Here is a 7,327-nt window from a genome sequence, read left to right on the forward strand (position 1 = left end):
TGTCTATATTGTTGCAAAAAAATTACATATTTTTCCCAAAGCATATTATTATTTATTTTTTCAAAAGACCACTTTTTACTTTTATGACAAGGTGACAGTCTTTTTTCTTTCTTTCTTTCTTTCTTTCTTTCTTTCTTTCTTTCTTTCTTTCTTTCTTCTTTATTTTTCTTTCTTTCTTGGGTTACTAGGATTGAACCCAGAGATGCTTTGCCACTAAGCTATATTACTAGTCCTTTTTTATTTTATTTTGAGATAGCATCTTAAAACGTGCAGGCTCACCTTGAACTTGAAATCCTCCTACTTCAGTCTCCCAAGTAGTTGTGGTTACAGGCATACTTCACCATGCCTGGTTTATCATTTTTGAAAATAAGAATATTATTAAAATTTTAAAATTAATTTAACATTTTCCTAACAAAATATTGTTCATCCAGCACCAGCACATCACTTTTTAAGTTTATCCAGTGGAAACAATACTAAGGTTATTAAGGGAATAAATTTATATCACACATTTTTAATTTATTGTAATTTTGAAAAATAAAGTCAATTAATGTGATTGTAAAAATAGCAACCCATTAGCTATAATAAATGACTTTTCCTGGTATTGACTCGTATGCTATTGTTCAATGTGTATGAAAAAATCAGATGTTCATGGTTCTAAGAAATCTAAGTAAAAAAATACAACTCTTGAAAGTAGCTTGGTGAAAGAGGCTTTAAAATATTGGCATATTCTGATTTTATGTATTTTCTGCTTGGCACTTTCTTAAGTTAGTACTTATACCAATTCATTCTGGACAATTTTAGGGTTCCAGCCTTATTCTATGGGACAGTCTCCTTACAGAATATTAGATAAATTAAGGATCAACTAACTTGAAACTATCCACACACATATGATAGTGTATCAGAAAAAAAAATGTTTGCTGCCCTCCAAATGTGATCCAGATAGTTGGCTCATACAAAGGAGACTACAATCCCCTCGTTCACCTGGAAAAGCGGGTGGCACTCATAGATGGCTTTATCATGATTCAGTCTCACTCTTAGGCAGGTGTTATCAAGTGTTTTCTTCAAAGAGCCAGATGGTAAATATTTTAGACGTCAGGAGTCACATGCTGTAACCACTACAATGACTCAGCTCAGTTGCTGTGCCAGGAAAGCAGATGTAGACAATGTGTAGAGCTGAGATAGGCCCCATTTGGCTCTTGGTCCAGGGAAGCAGTATGATGCTGGGTGATATATGATAGTAACTCACAGGATCCTGTAGTCAAATGCAAATCAAAAGCAGATAGATCCTTTACCAAATGATTTTGAGAAGCTTTTTAAAAAAGTGTCATAATAGCTGGGAATGGGATGGGGAGGGGTAAGATTTAACAGGTGATGTGTGCATGTATATCTACACAAGCTTTTTATTCCATTAAGATGTATGAAGTCAATGCACCAATAATAAAAAAGAAGAAAAAAAGAACACCTAGCCTGTCATGGTCTAAATTTAAACTTTCCTTATCAGATATTCTTTCATACCACAATAAAAGCAACTGAAAAAAATATGAACATCATGTATGACATAACAATAAACTAAGACATCAAGGAAAAGTTTTGATAAGTGATCATCATTTCAATTTCACTACTTTCCTATGGTAAAAATTAATAATTCAAACTGTTTTATGAAAATTTAATATTAATTCAAACTTTCTTTTCAGATATCACCAGCTTGTAAAGTTCCAGTTTTGCTATGGATGATACATAGGCACTTTATTTCACATTTAAAAAAATCACTTTCCTTTGCTCCATTTGAAGTCAGCAAACTAAAGGCTTAAGTGTTTAGCACATTAACCAAAGACAAAAGCCATTTGTTCTTCTGGACACCTGATGTTAAAGGGCCCAGAGGATTAGGCTGACAATATTTATAGTACTGATTTTAGCTTTCTGACTTTCCTCTGAGGTTTTTAAGATCCCTGGCTAGACAGGATGCCTAGGTGGTAAGCTATCATCATTTGAATTCATTTGTGAGTTCATCTGTGTCCAGTACCCCTGCTGGAGTGAGAAAATGCCATCTGAGTGGGAATGAGCAATGTAGGATGCCCCTGGTCAGGGAGATCTTCAATTATGGAACTTTCTCCTCTTCCCTTTACAGTAACTTAGAGAAAACACAGAGCGTTGTGGGCCCACAGAGGACTTGGCTGGTGAGGGGACTTGCACTATCTCACTAAGCCAACTCCCCAGCCCCTGGATCCTCTGAGACACTAGCATGGACCATGCAGATAGCATGTGTGCCTGGAGTGAAGGCAGCCCAGGGAAGAATGAGCCACTTATTTCCTTCCTTTCTTTCCCATGTAAGCTGCACCCTAAGTGAGGATTTTATTTTCCACTCTGATTGATGGTGGAGAACCAGTCCCAGAAAGCCAGCGTAGGATGGGGAGCAGGTCCCACTCTCCATGGTGACATCATCTTTTGCCTCCTTTCCCCAATAGCCCTCCTGTCTGGTAAAGGTACACTTCACCTCTGCAGACTCAAAAATGTCATTTTACAAATGAGTGTAGTCTCGGGAAGCAAATGAATAAGGGTAGACTCAAATACAATCAAGAAGGAAGATAGGACGTCAAAAAACAGCTTTTTAGATTCTAAAACCAAAGTCCTATTAGTGTAACAGGAGGCAAAGCATAAGTTCACTGAATGACCTCAAATTATGTGACCTGGGGAGTAATTATCTATGAAAAACAGAGTGTACTGAATCCAAGTCTAACTTTAATGCTAAAGCCTTTTCACACTTTTGACTTTGCTGGACAGATTTTGCTTAGAATGCCCTATTAACTTGGAGTTCTACCCCAGGATACAGTCATCTGGGGTAAATAAATAAACCATGTATGCAGAATAATAGTCAGACACAGTAATCACTTGTGACTCTGTTCACTGCTGGGAGAGAATTTTTCTAATAAAAAACACAGTTAATGGTTATTCTACTCATCTTGATGATATTAATTCTCTTCAAGGAGCTGAGAGGGAGGCACTTAACCAGGCATACTATCCCAATTTAACTCATCACTTATCCTCAGCCACCCATCCTGGGTCCTGCAGTCTTTTGCTGCATCCTGTCTCTCAGTCTTCTCTACTTTTGGGGGGCTGACATTGTCATTTGCTCTGTTGAGTTCTCCCAAAATATGTGTAACAGAACAGGGTGGCATTAAAAATAGGCAGCTCATTGAATTGGAAAGGGATTTCTGTATTCATGGTGCAGTTTGGGGTCATCCTCTTCTGCCTTCCTGTACTCCCGTCTTGTCAGGGCTGGTGCAAACTCCCCGTGTCCGTGCTCCTGCCTCCTCCTGCTGTCCTTGACTTCAGCACTCCATGTCTTTGCTGAGCTTGACATCTGTGCAGGGCCTTGGTGTGATTAAGGGCAACTTTCCCTTATAGATGCAAATTATGAACCCATAGCCAGCTGTGTGATCTTGAGCAAGGTATTTAATTCACCTTATCTCTCTCTTTATTGAATATAATTTTTTTTAATTGTACCCATGTGTGGGGGACAGTATAATAATTTGATACATGTTCACAGTGTATAATAATGAAACCAAAGTCAGTCATGGACACTGGGTTAATGGTCAGTTGTTTGAGAGAATGACAGGTTCTGTCTCAAAATGTGACCAAGAAGATGAAATGAGTTTTTGTATGCAAAAGTCTTGTTTCTGTCCTCATTAACCAGCTATCACTAAGTTTTCCCACCACCCCACACCACTAAATTTTGTTTTCACTTTTTCTGAGCATATTTAGCTTCTTTACTCTTCCACTTTTTATCTCTTTTTCTAAAACTTTCTTTGAAATTCCCATTTGTACTGTCTCCTAATTCCTTGAACTCCTATGGGGCAGTGGGTTCCTTCTTAATACTAATGATACTATGATCATGGATGTGGCAGCTTCATATTCAACCAACCACACATATCGAACATTTAAAAAAATTCATCTATATTGAAGACTCATAGACTTTCTTTCTTATCATATTTCTCCAATTAATAGAGTAGGATAAAAATTTATTAGCACTGAAATTTTAGTAGGTATTATAAGAAATCTTGAGATGATTTAAAGTGACTAGTAAAAGCATGTGCCTTATATGCAGCTCCTAAGCCATTTGATAATCAGGACTTGAGCATACAAGAATTTCAATATTGATGGGGCTGTTGAAACCAAACCTTCTTAGACCTCAAGGGGTGACTATACCTGAACCTCTTTTTCCCAGGATGGCTATTATATTAGGCTGTTGGTCTGAGTTGTTTTTACTTAGGGTGGCTCAAGGCAAAGCTAAATTCTATGTATAAATATTCATATTGTATATAAAAGTATATACATATACATATACATACACATATACATTGTAGTTATACATCATACTGAAGTATAGAGTGATAAGAATATACAGGCTCCTCTTGGACCATTTTCCTCTGAGTCCCACCCCCTTTCCATTCCCTTTTCTGTACATGTCATTGTCATTGACTTTAGTAACTTAATATACATATATAACATTATTTCCACTGTTACCATCTTTATGTCTCTATCCCCCTTCCTCCCTCCCTTAACTCCCCAATTATCTAAGTGAACAGGCATCTCCTCCCACAGGATTTCCTCGCCCCTGCCCTCCAGCCTCACAGGCTCTCCACTGTGAGTGAGAACCTGCTTAACTTTCTTTCCTTAACAACAGCCTACCTGCAGCTATCAGCAGAAGCCCTCTTGGCTTCCTAGATAAATGTTGCTTGAAATATGATTAAGTAAGTAATTCATACTTTGGCATTAATAGCAGACAAACGTTTGAGAAAAATCAAGAAAATAAATCTTATAGTAACTACTTCTGTGATTGTAAGCTCACCAGAACTTCATTTTTATATATTTTTATAATTTTATAGTCAATGAATGATGTCATTTCTCATAATATTCATTTTTCTTTCTACCAGAATTCTATCCTTTATTTCCACTATTTATAGGAAAGTCAGGCTTTAAGAATAAATTAAAAATGTAGAAGTGTCTCCATGTTTCAAAAACATTTCCTTCTATTTACTGAATCTCTTTTTGCCAAGAGTGCTGACACTCAGTTGCCTAATTAGTCCACAAAGGAATTATCAGTGGTTGAAAATTCTGAGGTAGACAGTAGATGCATATAGAAGTAGTTTCTAAAAAGAAAATAATTATTACTGACCAAAAGAAATTTGCTAATTTTTCTGCTACTGTGCAAAGGACCTTAGATATATCATGTTCAATATTAAATCCTCATAGAACTAGCTCTACTGGCGCTGTCTCCTGTAGGGGCCCAAGGCACTGCTTAGGTAGATTAGCTGACACTTGGTCCTATTTCTCAGTAGACTGATGCAGACAATTTTAGGAAATTTCTGAGATATTTCTGTTCTTCAAAATTATGTTACATAAATCCAATCACTGTCTTCTTTCTCTATATGAGTATGAATGCAGACATTATAAGTGATGGCTTTTGTAAGATCTGATACTAATCTTACCTTGAGAAATAAAAAATGTGATATCCAGTACATAGATGTTAATATCTAAGATAAAAGTAATCATTGAAGACAAAAGTGCACACCATTGTTATTATATACATTTCATTCTCTCCTGCTTGTTCATATACTGATAAACTGTGTATCATTACAATGAGGCAACAAGAAAATTTTGGCTTCTCTTTTCAATAAACTCACATGTATTTTAAATTTTTCTGCATAATTTTCCATATCATCAATTTCAGACTAAAATTCTACTAAAACTTATTGAATTCTTATTCAATTGAGTAAGGAATTGGGTAAGGATTCTAATTTTTTATTTTCTCCATAGATCTTCCATTTTCCTTGATTTTTTGCTTGCCAGGACAGACAGAGTAATTGGTTATTTTCATAGAGCCTGGTGTTATGTGCATTGCCAACTTTTATTATTATAAAGGTTTTATTTCATGGCCAATTTAAACAAACCATCTAATTTATTAGGGTATGCCTTTCTTCTGATATTAGGCCAATAGTGCAGATATACTGAAGAAACATCTTCAAATCTTCTTGCTTCTACCCAAAGCTTTAAGTGCTTAAGACACAAGGTAGGGGCACAACCAGAAGGAGGGGACAATGGGAGTAGACAGCAAAAGTCATCAAAGCTTACAGAACCATTCTACCAAGTTTTCTCGTAAAGACAGTTGCATAGAGCATGTGCTTTGCATATGTAAGCCCCTAGATTCAATCCCTGGTACCAAAATATATAAAACAAAAGAAAAAATAGTTACACAGATCAGCAAGATATTTGTTTCTTAGCATTTTTACAAGATTAACACTGAGTCATTATCAAGCCAAGAGGTTGCAATTAATTAATGTTAGCATCATGAATATTTTAACAAAAAGGATTGTTTAATGTCAATGCCAATGAAAAAATATTATGAGTAAAATGTTTATGGAATAATTTCAATCATGGTTAGCCTTAATTAAAATACTAGTAGTTAAACTAAATTGTGTTATTTTCCTACATTAGGCTACTACCACCTGGACTTGAAAGTCTGAAATTGCTGAGATTCTTCTAAAATTGGACGCTTTTTGTTTGTGTCTCTGACGTTTTTCTGCATGAATGTGAAGCTCCTTTAGCTAATTTGGATCTACGTCTTATTTGGATACCAGGAAAAGTTGGCTAGAATATTGTGATTCACATTTTTAATATACAGGTAATAATAGATGTTTAATTTTTATGCTATCATTTTTGGAAATCCTTAGAGTATTTGCATTTATTAATATTTATGCATTTACACTCTTTATAGTTGAAAATACTTTTTCTAATATTACCAAGTAACTGAATGTATGGTATTCTCACATCATTTGTTACTTTTTGTAGACATGATGGTAATAAAAAGGAAAGAATTATAACACACACACATACACACACACACACACACACACACACACAAATCATCAGCCTACAAACTATTGGAATGACTCCCTGAAGTAATTCTGAGTGACACTGACAAAGGTCTTGATTTGGTAGGGGCAACACTTCCACCAGTCCACATTCATGGAAGTGCACTGTAGACAGAATAAAGTTCTACAGAAGACTCCTGGACCACCACACACTGACCATTAGGTGGAGCTGTCAAGATACCCTTCCATAGTTTACATAGGTTTATTCTAAAATGAACAGTCTCCAACTCTCTTTGATCCTACCTCTCATGCAGAATCCCTCCTTAGAAAGACCCTGTATATTGTTTTTGCTAAGAGCCCTCCAATATGCTTGATTAAGATCAGCTTTCCAAAGATACCTGCTGCCTTCTTGAGTCTTATTGTATCATCTAACTTTCTCACATTAATTGGTTCCA

Source organism: Muscardinus avellanarius (assembly GCF_963383645.1).
Source record: "Muscardinus avellanarius genome assembly, chromosome: 1".
NCBI lineage: Eukaryota > Metazoa > Chordata > Mammalia > Rodentia > Gliridae > Muscardinus > Muscardinus avellanarius.